Consider the following 21638-nt stretch of genomic DNA (forward strand, 5'->3'; position numbering starts at 1 on the left):
GGTTCTTTGTTCATCTGCTCTGCTGCAGAGTGTCTTGAACAAGATTGCCCATGGCTAGAGAGCTGCTCAGCAGCAAGGGCCTGCTGGTCCACAGTGGCTGAACATGAGCCAGGGGTGCCCAGGTGGCCAAGAAGGCCAGTGGCATCCTGGCCTGAAGCAGCAACAGTGTGGCCAGCAGGCACAGGGCAGTGATTATCCCCCTGTACTCAGCACTGGTGAGGCTGCACCTTGAATCAGTTTTGGGCCTCTCACAACAAGGAGGTGCTGAGGAGTGTCCAGAGAAGGGCAATGAGGCTGCAGAAGGATCTGGAGTATTTGGATGTGGCACTTGAGGGTATGGTTTAGAGGTGATTATGGTTGTGCTGGGTTTGTGGTTGAACTAGATGAACTTGAAGGTCTCTTCCAATCTTGATGATTCTATGATTCTACCACTTTTCAATGCAAAACTTCCAAGGACCAAGGAAGAGGAGGTTTCAGTGAAGAACTGTCAAACTGATGGAAAATCCCTCTGGATATCTTATACTGTGATTCCCCCTAAAAACCTGTATTATATCCCTCAAGGAGAACATGCTGCCTCTTTCTGGGAAGGTATTGATGGCATAATACCAAATATGGATTAGTTGTTTTTCCTCTGCTTTGGTTAACCTTTTGGTGGCAGCACCACTGGAATCCTGAACAGCCAATAATGCAAAGTCTCTGTGCATGAAATAAAAAAACATTTTGACTTTTTAAAAGCAGTACACCACATTGAGAAATATTTTCTGATTTACATTTTTGACTTAATCTAGTAAGAAATAAATCTGAGAATCATACTTAAGTGAAAGAATTCAATTACCAAGGCACAGTCCTGAAAACCCGAGCATGTGCTAAGTTTAGCATAAAAATCTGTTAGATATTATACTAGAACAATCAAAAGGAAAACACAAAAAATGCCTATGCTTCTACCACTATTTTACAAGAAGTTTTCTTTAGGGCTCTTGAGCGACAGATATATTTGGCTTCTGGAAACATGGCAATCTATCAAGTAATTGCTCTGTCCAAGAAGTTAATTCTTGCTGAGTAATTGCAGATCATATCAGGAAAAGAGAATAAAAAATAGCTAAAAGACAAAGACTGTCTTTTGACAAGAAAAAAATAAAGGAAAAATATAATAAGAGCCTTCAGGATTGCTAAGGTTTGAACACACATAAAGAGGACAGAGAAGGAAAAACACCAGACCAAGACAGTTGCGAAAATGTTGGTAATAAAATACATTGCCTAATGACTGATCACTCAGTACTGTAGTTAGTCAATAAACTGATTCTTCTGGGTCAATTTGGGGATTTTTTTCAGGTTTTTTTTTTTTTTCAAATCTTTAATATACAACTAGAATTCATCACCTGAGATCTGTAATTATGACTGGATGTATTTCCAGGGGACATGTTCTCACATATTTTAGAATACTTGGCTTCTAAAAAGAATCAGTTTTTTATCAACACTTTTCCCCTAAATATTCCAAGTAAGACCTAGCACTTGCATTACTTCCTTCAGGGAAAAAAAAATTCTTTGTCCTTGCATCTCTCTTTTTTCCTGAATGTTTTTGATTTTGCTTTTTATTAATCCCTCTAAGGATTTAAAACTCCCCCTCAGTTCAGCATTGAATGTGAATTTCATTAATGTGCTGTTTGTTTTGCTTCTTGACCAATTAATGAGGGTGATAAATGAGGTAGGACATAACACCAATCCCTGTGGCACCCCAGTAGCTACCTCCCCCAAATTCAAACACTGCCATTTATCATTACAATTTGCTAATGTTCTTTCCGCCAATTTGTAGACCCCATGGCAGTACTCCTACTGAAGCCAATCTCAATTAATTTTTCAAGTACATTCATGGGAGATGCAATATCAAATTCTTTATGGAAAACCAAAATGCAGTGTAGCAACTGAATTTCCAGTAGGCACTACTACTTTAATTATTTTAAACCCTTTTATATCTGTTTGTGAAGATTTATTCTTTTATTATTTGTACTTTACTGGTGCCTAGAGGATCCAACTGGGCTGAAGACCCATTGTCATGTTACTGAAATTACATTACTAAAATTTTATCTCCAGCTGTTTAGTGATTGTCTTTCTTCCTCCCTTCTCTCATATTTCCTTCATTTTCACCCCAAGGATAGAATTTAAATTAATGGAACTGTAATTGCCAGGATCTCTGACAATTCCTTTTTTCAGGATATCAGGTACATTTTCTATATTTTGCATATTTGCTGCTTCCATTTTTTCTCTTCCAAAAAACCACTTCATTTTGAGTTCTTGTTTGCATGAAAACAGGCTTCTCTTTCTCTGCCTCTACTGTGCATCTGCTCCTGCTGTGCATTCCCCACTGGAGTCCGTATCATTGATAATCCTGTGCCTGGAAAGTCTCAGTGAGTTGCATGGAGATGACTGATGTTGCACTTGGAGGATTAAGTAGGGAATAAACAGCAGGAGCACATCATCTCTCAAACAACTGAGACCCCATCTTCTCTGTGCTAGAAAATGCCAAAGACAGATTTTTAAGAGATGTCATGGAGCTTCTTGACACAAAAAGAGGAAAAAGCTTCTATACATAAAACTGGAAGCAGACTGATTCAAAAGGAGCAGGGGAATGGCTGTTTGAACAAGTCCCATCATATCCTGAGTCCAAGGACAGATGAACTTTGAGAAAAGACCTCATAAGCCAGCTTTGTTCTGTGAAAGACTCACAGGGTGCCACTTTACCTGCAAATTTACCATTTAATTATTTTTTATTTTCTGTCCTTTTAAATAAAGGTGATTAGTTTCTTCACACTCCTCCTCATGTTACCTCTCCTGGAACAACCTGGTAGCAGTGTCTGACAGAGACCTCATCTTCCCTCTCACCCAAGAGGGTGCACCCTGAGTTGGAAAATATTTCAAGGAAACACGACAGAATCTCCTCCTTAGATCAGACCTTGGAGGAAGTATTTGGAACTCCTGGAACTTGGAACTCTTGGAACCTCTTGGAACCTGGAACTCTTGGAACCACAGGTTCTACCTGACTAAAGTGATTTTTCCCTCCTACTCACACAACAACATCTTCCCAGCATTTCTGAGAGTGTCCCTTCTCTCTGTTCCTTTGTAAGAAAGCCATTTTATGGTCTCAAAGTCACAAATCAACTGTACTCTGAATTTTTGTGAGATCCTTTATCTGTTGCAAAAAAAGGACTAGTGTTTCAATTCCCACCATGTTCTTACAGATGCTGTGGATCCCTTTCCTTAAATTTCTAGTGCTGTGATGTCATGTTCCTTATGGTGCTTGAGGAGAATTGGTTAGTCAGCAGCAACTTGCCCAAAATAGGGCCATTTGAGTATGAGCTACTATGGCAGTGGGGGTTTGAAGATTATGTGTTTAGTCTCTCCCTAAAAGTTGTTTACCACCTGTCTTCCCGCCTTTTCTCCATGGCAGTTACCACAATTCCAGATTCTTCCCTGTCTATTCTCAAAAATCCTGCCCCTGCATCCTGTCTGTCGTAATTTGCTACACCCATTTATCCAGAACCTTCGCTATCAGTTATGATATTTCCCTTCTCTCATTGGTATGTACCTTTCAGTTTCCATTTTTTATTGGTACTATGTTTATATTTGTCCCCTGAGACCCCTTCTATCTAGCCCTTGATTTGTTAGACGGTCTCCTCCCAGGAACCCACCCCTCCCCATAAAAGACGTTGTTTTTCTTTGTTTCCCACTCTTTGCCACTGCTCCCTCTTCGAGCCGCTCTGGTTTCCTTGCCTCGCCTGCATCCTCACGGTGCTGCGTTGCCTGCCCCACTTTGGCGCTGCTCCTGCTGTGGGGAAGAATAACACCCGCACGGGGCTGCGGTACCTGCGCCGCTTCCACACGGCGTTTGCAGCCTCAGCGCCACTCCTGCGTGGGAAAGAATAAAGGCAGCTCGGGGAAACAAGCAAAGAGTCCTTCCTTTTTCCTTTGCTCCGGTCCTTAGACGTGGATCCGTGTTTATCGGCCACTCCTAGCCGAACCGTGATCCTGCCTGCTGGTGGCACCGGTGGGACACAGCCACTCCTGGTGCACGTGCTGAAGGTGAATGGAGATTGGGGCACATGGGTGAACGGCACAACCATCCCTCTCATGACCAGGACACAACGTCAAGCTACAGTTGAGAAAATCCCTTAAGTTTCTCCCACCTAGCGCATACAGTTAGAGTAAACCCATTTCTTTTGATGCTGTAAGCAGGCTGTTTACCCAGAGGCGTTCAAAACTAGTTTCTGCCTGCTTCTCTCTAACCCTGGCATTATTCAAGAGTCAATAATCCAATTCAAAACAATGCAGTGACAATAAGGTGGATTTTTTTTAATGGTGTTTACTTGCTCTTAATGATGTGCTGTATCTCCCTGTTACAGAGAGCAGCAGATGATAAAGAAGGGAGAAACTACACAGTAATGCAGGGAGTAAAACCAAAAAGAGACACTCCTTTTGAGATGAAAGACAGTATCCTGCTAGTTTCTGAAAACTCAAAAAATATGGGATTTTTACTCCCACAGTTGAGGTCTTTCTGATAACAAGGGCCTAACTGTAAAATCAGTGAAAAATTTCCCAATTCAGTGCGGTTCAGAGCCCTTTCCAATACAACCATTTTACCCCCTAAAGTCACTTTTTGAACAAACCAGAATAATTATCTTCTTCCTGTCTCTTTTCTTCGCCTTGCCAGATTTTATATTCCCAAATGTGACATTTTGCCCACCTCTCAGTTCAGAGGAAATAACTGAAAAGGGAATGCTGCTATACTCAATGCCTCAGGAGAGGAGGCAAATAAGGAAAGAAAGGGAAGGGAAGGGAAGGGAAGGGAAGGGAAGGGAAGGGAAGGGAAGGGAAGGGAAGGGAAGGGAAGGGAAGGGAAGGGAAGGGAAGGGAAGGGAAGGGAAGGGAAGGGAAGGGAAGGGAAGGGAAGGGAAGGGAAGGGAAGGGAAGGGAAGGGAAGGGAAGGGAAGGGAAGGGAAGGGAAGGGAAGGGAAGGGAAGGGAAGGGAAGGGAAGGGAAGGGAAGGGAAGGGAAGGGAAGGGAAGGGAAGGGAAGGGAAGGGAAATTGGTCTCTACCATGATTTACAAAGTCTTGGAGTTGTTTCAGTTTGAGCAGCCCAGCACATCAAGCCAGCTGCAGTGTGAGGGCCTATGATATCTTTGCAGGCCCACCACAAACCTTCCTCAAAGGGTATGAGTAGAGACAGAATAGCACCAGTTTAAAATCTCTGCCTCTCTGTTTTGGTCAGCTCTGGAAAAACAACTGAGAAAAGTCTTTATGCAAGACAGGATGTGCTTCTACCTTTCAATTTCTTTAAACATAGTGCATTGATTTTGTGTTCATATGGTGTAAGAACAATTTCCTCAGTCCATGAGGGATCCTGCCATCTTGCAGACTTGTGGTCAGCCATGAGACCACAGTTATTGTCACCGTTGCTTTGCCATTTTCCTTCTCTGTTTGTTATTTGTCTGTGATTGCTACGATGGTCTGTGTGCCTGTGGGTCTGAAAATTTCCTGAAGGGGAAGTAGGTTTGGTTTTGAGTTTTGTGAGGAGGCTGACATTACAAGAAAGTGTTGCATATGAGAGACTGGAGTGGGCCCCTGTGTTGTGGATACTGTTTATTAAGCATATCCCTGTTCGGGGCTCGTGGTTCCAGCAAAAGTTGTTTCCTGGTTTGCCTGTAACTTGAGAAGCATCAGATCTCACAATGCTTTTTTGCTAGAGTTCTGGGAAATATTGGGAAGGAGCTGGTGGCCACCATCCCCAGTGATATACAGGGAGATAAAAGAGCAGGAACTCCTTCGCAGCTTTCCCCAGCACATTCTTGTAATCAGCTCCGGGCCAGGCAGATATGAACAGGTAATGCTTTTTGGAAAATTATATGCATAAGAGATACCCAAACCATTGAGACTACAGAGATGTCTGGATGGGAGAAAGTGTGCCCAGGGCACTTCCAGCTGCTGATGGTGCACAGGCGAGTGCTCACAGGAGGGTTCTGAGGAGCACAGGGTTTGGAGAACATACTGATATTACAATAACTCTTCATCCTCAGATGAAACAAAGTACAAAACCTAGAAATGGCCAAGTAACACACAAATGCACAATGGCACAGATAGAAGAAAGTGAAAAGTAATTTTATACATACATCTACCTTAATAGTAGCAGTTAAGGGAGATAGGAATATTTAGATTTAAATTAATATAAATACATAAAAGATATATTGGAGATGTTGTTGAAGGAGAAGCAGACGGACAATGTAATACTAATCTGAAAAATGATACTGAAAAGACAAAATGATCTCTATAGATGAATGGATCATAGTATAACTTGAAAGAAACTGAGTCAAACCAAGTTAACAATCAAGAGAATCTTGTCAGCAAGAAAGAGAAACCCTATGAATCAAAATCCAATCACATGTAGGCAAAATACAGCACTAAGGCTGTTTTACAGACTGCCTGATGAAGATGGTGATAGAGACTGACACACTGAAGGGGAGACAGGAAGGCAGGAATGAACAATAAAAGAAGATTACAATTGCCCTCATTTACTGAGTAAACTTCACTGTGGGCTGAACTTTCAGACAATGACAATTTCTTTTTCTATGGAAATACAATACAAGGAAAAAGAGTGAGAAGTCATCACCAATGTACAGGACTTGGTTACTGTCACAGAGATGCTGGGAATGGTGGCAATATTGTATTTATATCCAATATCCTCATTCCTCCTGCAGGAGCCAAGAGGTCTGCTATTGTACTGATGAATTAAAAAAAAAAAATCCTAACTACACAAAAAATAAGGGATCTTGTTATAAAGAAGCTAAAATAAGTGGTTACAATATAAAAATCTTTTTCTTTTTTGGACAGCACTGAAATTTTTCAAAGATGCCATGGTGCATGGTCACAGCAAACACTACTTTTCCATAAATATTTGAGAAAGAATGAAAGATACCAGGTCAAGCTTAGCAGAAGGATAAGAAAGCTTTATTAGGAATAAGAAGGAATTATTAAACAAACACAAAGCTGTGTCCTACTAAAATCCAACTACTGTGTCTTACTAAAAACCAACTGAACAAAAAAAACCCCAACCAAACCAAAACAAACCCTAAAGGAACAATTGTCTGAGAATGCTGAAGTTCAGTAAGAGGGACCAAAAAATGAACTGCAAAAAAGCAGAGATGCTAGTTATTATGTAAGGCCAAGGAAAGATCAAGGAGCACGAGGCTTCAAAGACAACAAAAATATAGCAGAAAACTCAAATTTTTTGACTGCACTAAAAATGAAATTCTTGGGGGAGTATATACTTGGACTCTTCAACCTAGAGAGACACAGGTGAAAAAGCAAAATGCAGATTTGTTAAACATGGGAAGCATGGAGCATTCTGGTCATTTATTGACAATGTGAGTATGTATTGTAGAAAGCAAACAAGCACTACACCTTATGAGGTAATTTTCCCAACCTTGGTGCATATCAGGTGTTCTCTGAAATTATGGGAAAAGTCAGTAATACAACTGTAACAAAAGATTTAACATTTACTATTGTGGAGGTACTTGAGATGAGAACATTGTATATGCCTAGCTGCCATGATTATATATCATAAAAGCAGACAACTTAAATGATTTAATAAGTTCCCAAACATGTCTACATATGCAGCAAATTGGACTGCTTACCTATTTTGCCTTGTGAGGTGAAATAACATCAAAGTTACATTGTAGAAGGAGCTGTGAAGTTGCACTGGTTCAGTTCACAGGCTGCATTCCTGGAAGTCCAGCCAAGCTGAGCTGTAAGCATTCCAGGTTGCCAGTTAAAGGTTGAGGCCCACTTTACACCAGTTAGTTTAATATCACTTTGCATTACAGAGCTTTCCATTGCAGTATAAATCGAGGCAAGATAGCAGATGTCTGTATGGTTCATTGCATGATTTTGCAAGTGCACAGCTTGACATTGACTCTTCTAATACTAAATATTCAGTGGCTGAATTTCGTAAACAAATCCATTGGCTGTACTTGTTTTTAGGGGACTGAGAGCACAATTAAAGTTTCCACAGAGAAATGTGCCCCTGCATGTGCTCACACACGAAAGTGCGCACACATAGACACATACACACACACACACACAGAGGAAGTCTGTGATTTCTAATCCCTGGAATTAATTTGTTCTATGTCTCTTGTGCTCAAATAACAGATAAGTTATACAGGGTATACACACAAATGAGAAGTGTAGTTCCAGCTGAACTAAACCTTTTAAAGTACTTGGAAACATGAGTGATATCTTCAAGAGCATTTGCAATGGCTTAAGGCAAGGAAGATGGAATGTTGAGCTTACAAAAACAAGAGGTGAGGAGGTCACGGTCTGCATGTCCTAAAGCAGTGACTCTCACAAGGGAACTCATACTGGAGTCCATGTTTTAAACCCATTGTATCACAGATAGAGAAAAACATGTCAGGAAAAGCCATTCTCCTGCCACTGGTTGCAACTGCAGCAACTGAAGTTAGTGAAATTCCCTTGGTATCCTGCAGCAGGAGACAAGGACTCCAGGTGGTGCATGGACATTCTGCTAGTGTTGGAAGGACTTGCCTATAAGCTTGTCAACCTTCCCCAAAACATGAGTCATGGCTATTCCACATTGTCCCATCTATAATTGCTTGTTCAGCCCTCTGGAAATATATATAAATCCAGTGCAGGCATTGTTATTAACACATCTTATGCTTCTTCCATCCATGTATTTTGTTTTTCTGTATGAAATGTCCAGCTGAGCCTGATACAAAATTGCTCTTTCTCCAAGTCCTTCTCAATCAATCAGGACCAGCTAGACTGAATGTTTCTTCAACCCCAACTGCTGCAGAGACAATCCTTGTATATGTGGGGATACATAAAGAGGCTTCCAGTCCTTACACAGAGCATGTTAAATAAAATATGATCTTCAGTTCAGGCAACTAATCTATTGACTATTAAGGTTCCATCTAACTCAAGACATGGGTGCACAGTGGAACCCCAACTCTTCAGTTAACAATGTTTTATTACAGGCTGGAATGTGGCAACTTGCTCTATAGGTAAGAAAATTAAGGCAAAGCTCAAGAGTGCCCCAGCACTCCAGCCTTGTATCTTCACACACAGTACTGACCTGGGTGCCTTGAGACATTCAGTTTCACACAGCTCTCAAACCTTTTAAAAGACACCCTGTACTTTCCCTCAGATAGATGCTCAAAGGTCAAAGACTTAGACTAGTGGTGACAAGTCGGCAACCAAAACCAATAAATCTGTCGTGGAGGATCCTGAAGAACCGTCTCAGAACAAGAACAACCTGTGAATTTCATTTCACATGGCCTAGTGCTCAGTGGTCCTTGGAGAGGCTGTGTACTTGGCCCCTTGGGTTTATCTGTACCAAATGCTTTACAGGTAACTGAGAAAAGTAGGATTGTGAGCTTCATCTTTACATGATAAAAATTTTAATGAGATGATTGTGGAGAGAAAACTTGAATAAAACCCCTAAGGTCACATGTTCAGATGTATCTGAGCTAGACTCACAAAGGCTACAAGTAAGAACTGTGTGTTTAAAATACTATAATTATAACTGCAAATTTTACTTCAGCCCAAGGCTTTACAGCAAAGCTGTAAAAAGTAAAATCAATTTTAATCTTTAAGGGCACTTTGCTATATTTTTCTTCTTCAAGGCTAAACCAAACTAAGTCAGTCCAGGTAGGAGTTGAAAAAAATATGAGCTCTTTTTCCCTGAGCAATAAATATTATCTTCAATATGAAAAGCTGGAATGCTGCCAAGTACGCTGCATGGCTCCTTGGGGAAGCTCAGTCCTGGGTCTGAGAATCTATCAGAGCTGAACAAAAGCATCCAGGGTTGGGAAAAGCACACTAGATCAATAGACAAGAAAATCTCTCACTCATGACCTTTGGTGATTATCAGGCAGTAGGAACAGTTACTGCTTTCTTGGTCTTAATGTGGGTTCATTGACTCTCACTGTGGAAGTACCCTTGGGTGAAAGGGTTGCTTATTTGACACTTCTGTCTTGGAGTTCTCCCTCTTCATATCCCAACTGAGGAAAGCTCTCTTGATTTGAATTGATGCTAACTCTGCAATTGCACACTGCAAACCCTCTAGCCTGTGGTACAACATCCTCTTTCAGGACCACTTCTACAGAGCTCAGTGCTTTTTCTCTGGAGTTTCTCTCTCTAGTTTGACACTGGGTATTGTATTAGCAGGGTGCCTGGATGAAGGAAGGAATGATGAATCTGACTGCATGTTCTCAGAAGGCTAATTTATTATTTTATCATACTATGTTATATTAAAGAATACTAAACTATACTATACTAAAGAATATAGAAAGGATACCTACAGAAGGCTAAAAAGATAATAAATGAAAACTCATTCTCTCCAGAGTCCCGACACAGCTTGACCCTGATTGGCCAATAAGTCAAAACAATTCACATCAGAAACCCAATGAAACAACTACCTGTTGGTAAACAAGCTCCAAACACATTCCAAAGCCGCAAAACACAGGAGAAGCAAATTGAATGGAATTGTTTTCCTTTTCCTCTGAGGCTTCTCAGCTTCCCAGGAGAAAAATCCTGGGCGAAGGAATTTTTCAGAAAATATGAATGTGACAACTGGGGATGAGGGAGCAGGAATTTGGGCATAATTTCACTTCTGTCCTCCTGTACTACTTCATGTGTGGTAGCTTTCATCCCATCTGAAGCTGGGCATGTTGCTATGGCTTCAGGAAAAAGAGGGACATCCTTATTCCCTTCTGCTACTGCTTGGTCTTCTTTTTGTCTACTAAAAAGTAAAAATGAGTTCCTAATTTAGAAAGATCATATATAAGCAAAAAGTCTTCCCAGAATGCTCAGACATGATTATTTGGGCCTCCAGTGACCATTTAAGAATGCACTTGCTGGTAATGAACTATTATTTAGAGTTGGTTGAACAATATTAAGTGGATGATTTATATAACAAATGTTACAAATTTTTAAAAACAAATTACTCATCTAGTTTAGAAATATTATTCACAAAGATAGGGGCAGAGTGAGTTATTAAATATATTCATCAACTAAGTTGTTCAAGTTTTGCAATATATTTGAATAAATTATTCAGCTTATTCATTATTCATTCTGTTCTAATTATTATTTTAAACACTTATATAGCAAAATTAGTGCACTGACATAAGTAGTCAGTGACAAAAATGACAAGTCTTCTGATGTGTCTAAGGTGGATAAAGGCATGGTAAAAATGGGCTTCACCTATACTGAAAGGGGGGATTACTACTTAATGATCTTTACATCAAAGATTACAGATTTGTGCCTATGCTCAATGAAAGAACTGCAGAGGGCCTTTTCCCTGTATGAATGGGATAAACCCGTTGTTGTTGCTGCCACGTTGTTGGCAGCAGTGTGAAGTACCAGGTCGTGCAGCTGGGTCACAATGACCCCATGCAGTGACACAGCCTGAGCTCCACAGAAGCCTGGCTGGAGAGATGCCTGGAGGGAAAGGACATAAGGGGTTCTTGTCAACTGCAGCTGAACGTGAGCAGGCCTGCAGTCAGCCCTGGTGCCTTAAATCCCACCTTCAGTTTTGGGGCCTGTGGAGACCCTGGGGGGGCATTCCCTGGTCTAGGGAGACACAAGAAGCTTCCCTCAAAAAGCTGTTAGACCCCATCGGCTCCTTCCCCTGTTCCTCAGTCTGTTCCTCTGTTCCTGAGCCACACCTTCCCTATTCCCTGATTGGCCCTTATTTTTGTGCTGTCCCGAGACCAGACTCAGCCCCAGGCCCCTGTATAGAGAAAGCTGGACCCTCCATGTGTGTGTGGGACCTGATCATCTCACCTCATGGCTGAAGTAAACATCTGTGGATGTTATGCAAAGGTCCTTTTTGCTTCCTTACCCTGGACTATGCTAGCAGCAATCTAGACTGCTACAGGGGCCCTTCACAATGAGAAGGACACTGAGGTGCTGGACCATAACCAGAGAAGAGCAATGGAGCTGCTGAAAGATCTGGAGCACAAGTCCCATGAGGAATAGGCGTGGTAGCTGGGGATGTTTAGCCTGGAGAAAAGAAAGCTCAGGGGGGGACCTTGTCACTCTCTACAATAGCCTGAAAGGAGGCTGTAGCCACGTGGCAGCCACTCTTCTCCCAGGTAATGAGAGATAGGACAGTTGGAGGAAGTTGGCCTGAAGTTGTACTGGGGAGGTTTAGATTGGATACTAGGAAATTTCTTCATCAGAAGGGTTGCCAAGCATTGGAACAGGCTGCCTAGGAAGCGGTTGAATCACTGTTCCTGGAGGTATTTAAAAGTTGTTCAGAGGAGACACTTAGGGACATGGTTTAGTGGCAGACTTGGTGGTGTTATTATTGGACTTAATAATCTTAAAGGTCTTCATCAACCTAAAAGTTTCTGTAATTTTGTGGTTCTACTAAAATTATAACTGGCATAGTAATGTCAACTTAAATATGACAGCAGCCTAAACCAGCAGTTTGGAGCACTCAGAGCACAGGTTTGGAGTTTAATTCCAAGCCTATGGCTTCAGGAGCAGATGATGAGAACTTTATTAATCCCAACTTCCTGGGATCATTAGTGCAAGTTAGTTCCCTTTGGTTTCAGGGGATGTGCTGCAGGAAGTAAGAGAGTTCAACCATAAACTCTATAGTCAGGATCACCACAGAGCTGTGAGCTGACCCCCAACATGCCTCCCCCTTCTGCTGCTGTCTCACCATCTCACTGCACAGAAAGCTGCTGGTAATACAGCACACCTGCTTGTCAAAAAAAAACAAGCTTTTTTTTGGCTTTGTTTTTCTTTTCTTTTATAAAAGGCTCTTTCAAAGAACTGATGAGATATGCTTTGCTTTGGACTTCTTAAGTTCTATTCTATTACTTTAATGGGGAGGCAAACCAGTTTGATAGAGAAGAAGGAACCAGAAATTGCCACTGTACCCCCTAAATGCGGCTTCATCACAGTGAGACTAAAATTTTTCTCAAGGCTCATTTTTGAAACCAAAACCAGATTAGACCCTTCCTGGTTCTCCTGAGCTTTCAGAAAAGAGCGTCAGTTTTTCTGAAATAACAATGTAACTCAAAACCTAAAGGATTTGAATGGAATAGACAAAAATTAATGTTGCAAATATACATTCCTAATTTTCAAGGAAAATGTTTCTTTCATGTTGTTTTCTGATATCGTCTATCAGCATTCATTTTCTCTAAGTTTCTGTCACAGACTACCACATGTACATGTATGTGGAAATATGTCCTCTTTTCAGCATTCCCCATCTTTCAGTTTTGTAACTAATTGAAAATTAGAACTTGTGAAAGAACATCTGATGTTTCTAACATAAGGAATTATGGCATGCAGCAGGCTTTAAAAACTACTTTTCAGTGGTGTGTGGCATATCTGAAAAGCCCAAATTGTCATTTTTGGAAAATGCCTTATGAAATAGTTTGCACTAAGTGGAGCTGTCTCCATGGTCCAACACGTCTCTCCTGTGTCCCAGTTGGAGTAGGTCTTATTATAACCCTGACTATAGAAGGCAGTTTACTTCAGACAAGACCAGAAGCTTAGAAGTGTATCAGGGATAAAAGTTACATCCACACAATGCAAATTCTATACCATCAGGACTGGGGAGTCACCCCTCCCGATATATATATATATATATAATTTTTAAAACATTTATTTAATTGTTTTCTGGTCTGGAAGCTTTATGCTAAATATGAACACAATCTTTGAGCACTGAACTGTAACTCTTCTGGGCTGCTGTCTTGTTGATAAAACTTGAAAAAGCAATTTACTCTCTTGGCCCTGCTTAAGAATTTATAGTACAGAAAGGGGAGGGGTAGAAAGACAAACCACATCCTTTTATCTCTCTCCAGTTGCTGCCTGTTTTGTAAGAAATGAGATGGAAGGGGAAGGGCAGGGAGGGAAGACACACACGCACACCCACACCCATACCTGCACATGCACCATACATGCACAACCCAAGGGAATGACAGTGTTTCCCTTTCCCCTTCATTGTATTCCTGCCCCTTATTTTAGAGGAGCACTTCCAACCGTCTTTGGTTTCCAAGAGGAAGCTTTACTCTCTAAGAGGAGAACCAGAGCAAACATCAGAACCTTTCCTGAACTGTCTGGAAAACTGTGAACTCTGAGCTCACAGAGAACAGACACCCTTGCCCTGCTTCCCTCCTGGCAGGCTCCATACTGAGGAGTGCAAGGAACTATTTTGTGAATTGAAAGCATTGCCATTATGTTTTGTGAAAGGGGGGCTCTGTCTGGAGACAGTGTGAATGCCTGGTCCTGTGGGGTGAGAAATGGCAGTCAAATAATGGCAGATGAGTTATGGCAATTAAAAATAAAGAATGAGCTAAAGGAAGAGATGGAGTAGAAGCTTGATATTTGACGAGCTCTTCAGCTTCCCTTTATCACCTTCCTGAGCAGGTGACAGGCTCTGTTTGATTCACAGGGCCAGTGCTCCAACTCGTATGTGATCCTTCTGCTGCAGCATCTTCACACACCCTGGCACCAGTTGCTGCTTTGGTGGGCTGAGCGCCACTCACAGCATTCCTGCTGCTAGTTGCTCTTTGTAAAACCAAGCTTGGAAAGAGTCCATGACCTTCATATCTTCTCCAACCTCAAACTAATTATAATGGACGTTCTGAAAGCTCTCCTCCCACTGATATTTTCATCATGTCTGATATGCTGCCCAGTCACTTCTCTTTCCTTCTACTGGTGTTACCTATGCCTCATCTAGGATAAGGCTTACTCTGGTATGGGATCTGTGTGACTTAAAATTGCTCCTTTGTGCATCACGTCAGCAAGTCACAAGTCACTGTGCATTTATTTTGGCATGATGAACCTCAAATACACTTGGGTTTTAAAGGACTCATTCATTTTAAAGACTGACTGAAAACATCCCTATAAAACTCAGCAACATTCAAAACTAGATGAGCCAAAGCAAAACTGCCCAACAGAAAGGATATGAGATTACTGTTGAGTGTTCACATTAAAATCATGCATACTAAGAATTGCAATGCTTAGGCTGAAACAATGTTTTCCAGCAGCAGCCAGACCTGGGGAGAGCAGAGGGATGTGCCAGCTCATGATTGACTTCTATGGAGATGTAAAAGGCACAGAGATGACAGCTGCTCATATCCAAACACAAATTAGCTGCAGCAGTGCTGAAAATAGTAGCATGGAGAAAAGTACTCCTAACTTTCCCTCTCATCTCCACCTTTCCCTTGACTCCTTCCTTTTCAGTTGAAGACTTTTCCATGCTTATACCCAGACGCTGTGCAGGATCCAAAGAACATGCCACATTCCATACCCCACCCCATTTCCCAAATATGCATGTTTGTGCATGTTTGTGCATATCATGTCTAAATGTTACATTTCCTTACATAGTCTTGGGCTACAGCATTTATGAATTTTGCTGTACTTTGGCTTATTTGTCAGACCAGACTTAGCTAACTCAAGGCATAATCTTGAATCAGAAGAAAGGTAGATCCAGAGTCCACACTGACTGGCAGAGATGCTGTTACTAGGAAGACCATAACCTCATGCTGCCCAGAATTTTGGGTGCTTTCTTGAATGTCTTATTTTTCCAGAAATACTTCATTATGTATGACTTCCAGCCTTTTTGTTATAACTACTAGGAGACAATATATATTTCAAACACTCCATTATTTTGAAGGTCCTATTGCATTTCTAGGAAATCCAGTTCTACTGTACAGATACATTCTTTTAAAGCTTATCACTCTTGTATAAATGGTTCAGCTGAAAAATTAATTGATGAAGTTCAGGTTTTTACAAAAATTAGTCCTTATTCTAGAGCTGTGCTATTATTCATTAGCAGTAGATAAACAACACCAACATATTTGAGTCTAAATTGTTTATCATCTTTACTCAGAAGGTGGTGAGGCACTGAAATAAGTTTCCCAGAGAAGTTCTAGATTCCCCATCTCTGGAAGTGTTCAAGGCCAGGTTGGATGGGAGTCTGAAGAATCTGGCCCAGCGGAAGGTGTCCCTGCTCTTGGCAGCAGGAGTTGGAACAAGGTGATCTTTAATGTCCCTTCCAACCCAAACCATTCTGTGATGCCGTGTGTGGAAGGTTGGCTGACCATGGTCGCCTATACTGAGCAAGAAACTCCCTGAGGGCATTGTGATGTTTCAGTCTCCCTGTCAAACCGTTTGGAGCAACACCCAGCTCCATTTTACATATCTAAGGCTGGGACTCGAGTTTTGTAGTATTTGCAGATTTGTGGCCATGACAGCTGATTCAGAGTATTCACCAAATACGCTGAACTCTTTGGAACAGAGTCTCTCGTTGTTTTTCTAAGAACTTGGCAAAAAGATAGGGAACTCATGGTTCTATAGCTACTGTTTACAATAGAGGAAAATGCTGTATAAAGCTGAGTGGTCTTCTGACTCCCTCTGCACCTGCTCAGTGAGTGGGAAACAGGCTTCTAAATTGCCTGAAAGAGAAGAGCAATAATTTCATCCTTTGGATTTTAAGGTAAGTAATCTTCAGGGAGTAATAGAGAATTTTTACCCTTTGTTTATACTCTTTTTTTTTTTTTTTTAGTGTGAGTTAGGAACAAGACAGTAAGTGAAGAAAGAGGAATTTACATCCTGGATTATCTAAAGCCTCCATTTCTTGTAGAGGATTTCAGGTCCCTGTCCATCATGGAGCTCCAGAATTTTGTAGTGGTATTACATCCTGAATGAACGATGAACTAATAGGGTAATTGAGCTGATCTGCATTTGGAGAGTCTCACACACCTATGAATATAGATTTAATCCTGGACGTAAATATTTCAAAAAGGAAGTTTTGTTGAAAGCAATACATTTTCTCAAAAGTCCCATAAATCAGTAGTTGGAAGGAAGAAGCAACAAAATATTTTGCTGTGTGACTGTCTGAGTCAAAAGGTAATCATCCATGCTAACATTCAGAAAACATTTGGTATTTTTGTGAAAAAAGTAGTAAAATAACAAGCACTTGAACAGGAGGGTCCTATGAAACAGAGCAGAGAGAATTTGCATTTTTTGGGCGGGTTATCTTTGCAGCCTCTCCTGGTGTAACTCAATCTGCCCATATCACCTTTCTAAAGAATGCTTTGTCTGTCAACTGCATCAGAGAAGCAATTAGATAATTTTGCAAGGCCAAAAGAAAAAAGAAAAAAAGAGGAAAACAAAAAAGAAAAAAAAAAGTACAGCAAAAAAATCCCCAGGATGTAGGCTTGTCAAAAGCATCTGCATATGGAATAAAAAAGAATGTAATACACAGTGCTGTGTATTGTACAGAGACTTTGGTAGTGTGGCATGCTGTGGGTTAAAACTCATAAATAAGAAAGGGTATAGGGTAAAAGGCACTACAGGCAGAAATGAAATTCAGTTCTTTTCTGCATATGTGCAGGACATAAGTCAGGGGTGTACATGGGGTACACATGCTGAACTCTGAGATTATGCACAGCAGTCAAGCAGCATATTTGCTCTGCTGCCTGCTGGCCTGGATCACAACCTGATGATGTGAGTTTCCAGCCTAACATCATCCATGCATTTGCCATGGCTTATATGCCTGATATTTCTTTCCAATAATAACTTCCCTTTAGGCATGGTTATTAAGACCTTCGTCACTGTGAAATAGCTTGTGTTCAGTGAGGCAGGCTTTTAATGGGATGTGATGCTGTATAGCAGAGTTTCATCTACTACATTCAAGAAGGTCAATGATGGACTGTTTACTCCCTTAATCCATCTAATTATGGCAGCTTACAGAAAACTGGAGAAAAAGAATTTGTGCCATAGGTGATGCTGAGAGAGATCTGTGAGTGTGTTGATTTAAAAGGCCTTAAAGTATTGCCAAAGTATATACAGAGTAGCTTGTTTATCTCACTGTAAGAAATAGCACTGGTAATTCAATCCCCCCTGGATGACGGCCTTTAACCAGATACCATAAAAATTTCTAGTTTCTTGTGTCTTCCTTTGAAGGGTGGGAAGCTCAAAAGAAAAGCTGCAGAGCTGTCCTTATAAAGCTACATCCAACTATGGAAGGGAGAAGATGTGGAAGGGGAGTTGCTGCAGTAACATTAGAGTCACAGAGCTGGGCCATGTCTGGGGAGCCACACAGAGTATGTGCCTCCTCTCTGCTGCCCCATGAGACTTCTGCCATGCCCTCTGCCCTGGCAGCAGCACAACAGGGTGAATGTGACCTTTGATGACCCACCTACACCTCCTGGTCACACTTCATGTCACAGAGCAAAGGGAGCAGGGGTGGTGCTTCTTTCCTCACTGATAGCTATAGTGAGAAAAGAGAATGAGGAGTTCTGGGAGCTCTGGTGCAAGTTGAGCATCATGTCTGTAAGGATATCTTTCTTGGTCACTGACTTTGGAGTTTAAGGAGGTACAAAGTCTGCCTGAAACTTCTTGCCAGGTGTCCAGTGAAGACTCATCTCCATGTGGATTGCCTGGGTTTTCATTCACAGAAGGGTCTTTGCCTCAGACTTGAAGGGAGATGCACTTGTGTTTGAGCAAACTATTTCAGTGAAAATTGATGTCACCTCTGTCAGAATGAGTGGGTTAAAATTCAACACTCTTTACTGGAGAGTGGAGGAGGAGATGATACTCACAAAGCACAAGGATGCAAACCTCTCACAGGAAACCAGACCAAAATGCAGCCTCTTTTAGTTCACTACATAAACAACTGAAGTTTCAACTATTTCATCACTCTTCTAGAATTCTGCCTCTCCTGCAGCCTTATTACTTTCTACTACTGACATTGGCAAATCTTCTAATTTGTAGGTTTATTTTCTTACTGTTGCTACTTTTGCATATCTCAATATTTTAAAAAGGTTTCTTTCTTCTCCCCATACCCTCCCACTGTCCCTTCTTGCCATTATTAAGTGTGATCAGGTGCGTTTATGACTAATTGCAGCTAATTATCTATAAAATAATTAGTATTTCTAATATCAGATGCTTCTTGGTTTCTGTTGGGGTGCAGGAGGGTAACAAGGTAAAGAGTTTGACAATTAAAACTTCATTATTATGTTCTCCCCTTTACATTCTGTTTAATAAATCCTTCACAGCAGAAATGAATAGACTAGAGCTCATTTGAGATCAACATCATGAGGAGCTCAAGATTATTTTTTCGTCAAGGTGAAGTAGGGGGAAAAAGTCTAATTTGAAGAATTAGGAAGCAGTTGTATGGAAAAGATTCTTCTTGCAACCTGCTCAGCAGATGGCTTGCCAGACATAGATACCAGGCTGAGAGAATTGTTATATCTTCTTGTAAATCAGAACTCAAAAATATGGAGTCTTTGAGTCTTTGAATGTAGGTGTGTGTGGGGTTGTGTGTGTGTGTGTAAGGGATAACATTATGGTGACCAGGGACTGAAATAAGGGCTTCCAGAAATATAAGCAGGAAGGGCTCCCACATGTGTTGCCATGATATGTTACTCTCAAAACCTGAAAAGAAAACTCCTGCTAAGTCTGTAGCAAGTGAAAGGTGCGGATATTGTCTTTCTTGTTGTAAGGCTGCAAGACACCAACATATCATTGTACAGCTTGCATGGTGGTTGCAGTGGTTTCCCTGTGCTTTTGAACAGGAATAAAGTGCATGAGAATTTTGCTTTTAGGCAGAGCTCTTAACTGGGTTAGGAATTTGTGTAGATGACTGAAGCTGTATATTTTAAGTTTACACCTTTAGTTTATGTCTGAATTTGCACTTGCAGAATGTGGTGGTCTTTCTTCCCCCAGCCAGTAAAATGTGCCCAAGTGCCCTGCAAAGCCCTGGCTCATCCCACACTCATCCTGCAAACAGTGAACCCTGCAGTTCCTTCTTGATGACACTGGATCATCCTACCCACCCTTGGACTTGAAAGCTTTGTCCCTGCAGCCATAAACTGTGAAGTTGGCAATGGCTTGAGGAAGTACGGACAGCAAGGAAACAAAGAGACTCAGTGAAGTTCAGCTTTACAAAGGGATTTAGATCCTTAATGAAATTGGTAGGCTATGTGGTTATGGCCTTGGTAATCCCAGCTTCCACATAAATCTCCATGCCTGGTCTTCAGAAAAGGCAGGCCATACTGAAAAGAAGTTTAAGAGGTTAAAGTGATGTAAAGGAAGTGATGAGCAGGAATTCATCTAGAGGCAGCCTAGAGAAGGCATCAGCCAAAGGTGTTGCATGAAATTCACTCTATCATCTGCAAGTCTTTTAGTGAGTTGCAATCTAACTTTCCTCCTAGGGCGGTAAACATAGGGAGTAGGAAAATGAACACTCATAAGAAAAAGAGCATTTCATTTCTCTGCTGCCTATATTTAAAACAACATGAAGAGAAGTAAAGCTGATAGCTCACTGGGAGGCCAACAGGAAGGCAAAAGAAGAGTAAATGTGTTGATGGAAGAGCCCATTGTCCCCTACAAATCCCAGCTGCTCACTGTGTTCTTTCCCTCTCGTTCCTGAGCAGTGGATGCAATCACAGTAAAAACCAGCAGCTGGGACTTTTTTGCAAGGCAACAGCACCAAGCAGAATTCCTCCCTTCATATTTTATAATTTGTCTGAAGGCTACAGACATCTGTTCAGATGGCCAAGGGGAAAAAAAGCATGAGGGATTTGGGCTAAATTCAGCACCACTTAGGAAAGATGCACCTGGCCTGCCATTTGTTATGTTCTCTCCTCTCTGTTTTATGATTTATATTTTATAAATTGTTTCCATTTTGTCTCCCCCCACTTTCCTCCTTCTGTTCCAGTTTGATTAGATTGTAAAGGTTCAAAGTGTAGTCCTGTTACTTTAATTAAAGTAATTTCCCTCTGCCCTCCCTCTTAGAACAGATGTATTGGAAATCCCCAGGCACCTCCTCCCTGAGCAAAATTGGACACTAAAGTGTAAAACTACATTAAGACAAATTCCCTGTGCTAACTGCTTTTCTCTATGCAGAAAGGATGTGCAGGAGTGGAGACATTTCTGCATGCTAGTAGGTCTGATTTATCCTCTGTGGAGAGTTCATGGTGGCTACCTAAATTCCTTCCTGCAACAGCTTGCCACTTTTCCAAAAAGCCATATGATGATAGAAGCTATCAGATATATCTGGTTATGATTTGGTGCTTTTACTGCCTCTCCCAGCAATATCCTGGTGATTCTATGCCCCTGGCTGTTTTCGGAATTTACCATTCAATTTCCAGTGGAGGATTATGCCTGGCACACGGAGATTATTTAGGCACCCTTATCCCTCAACTAAGTTTAAGGTTGAGAGCAGGAGAATATAGCCTGAGGTAAAACCAGACTTGCAGTATTAAGTCTTGATATAATGAAAATAGGATCAGGAAAATACATTTCTATGATTATGTTTAACAGAAAAGTGCCAGATCTTGCATTTTGGCCAGCTCATGAGGTAGCTAATTAGTCCATATGAGCTTGTCCAGGGAAGCATTTAAAACAAGGTCTTTTCTGCTATTTGACTTAGTTACCTCCTTAGTTTCCCCTCCTCCTCAACCTTGTTTAATGGAGATTTATTCTCCAGATGTTGTTTATAACCAGGCTTGATGCTGATTTCCCTCTCTTGCAGCTTTTAAAACACTGCAGATATAATGCTGTATATGCCTTTCCCATCTGCTCTGAAAGGATAGCCCATACA

General features: G+C 41.2%; 2 long non-coding RNA genes across 4 annotated transcripts in view; both read right to left on the bottom strand.

The window, feature by feature from the left end:
• The window catches only part of LOC135300683 (uncharacterized), a 154861-nt gene that overhangs the window by 37675 nt on the left and 95548 nt on the right, over positions 1–21638 (bottom strand). The window lies entirely within an intron of this gene.
• LOC135301364 (uncharacterized) lies at positions 167–11451 on the bottom strand. Of its 2 annotated transcripts, none has more exons than XR_010363119.1 (3): positions 10483–11451; positions 7684–7794; positions 167–696 (listed from the first exon to the last, which is right to left on the bottom strand). It is a non-coding gene; the product is annotated as an uncharacterized LOC135301364 (long non-coding RNA). The 2 variants fall into 2 exon arrangements; XR_010363118.1 differs by lacking the exon at positions 167–696 and adding an exon at positions 3968–4071.

The sequence above is a fragment of the Passer domesticus genome, chromosome 5 (assembly GCF_036417665.1).
Source record: "Passer domesticus isolate bPasDom1 chromosome 5, bPasDom1.hap1, whole genome shotgun sequence".
In the NCBI taxonomy this organism is placed as follows: Eukaryota; Metazoa; Chordata; class Aves; order Passeriformes; family Passeridae; genus Passer; species Passer domesticus.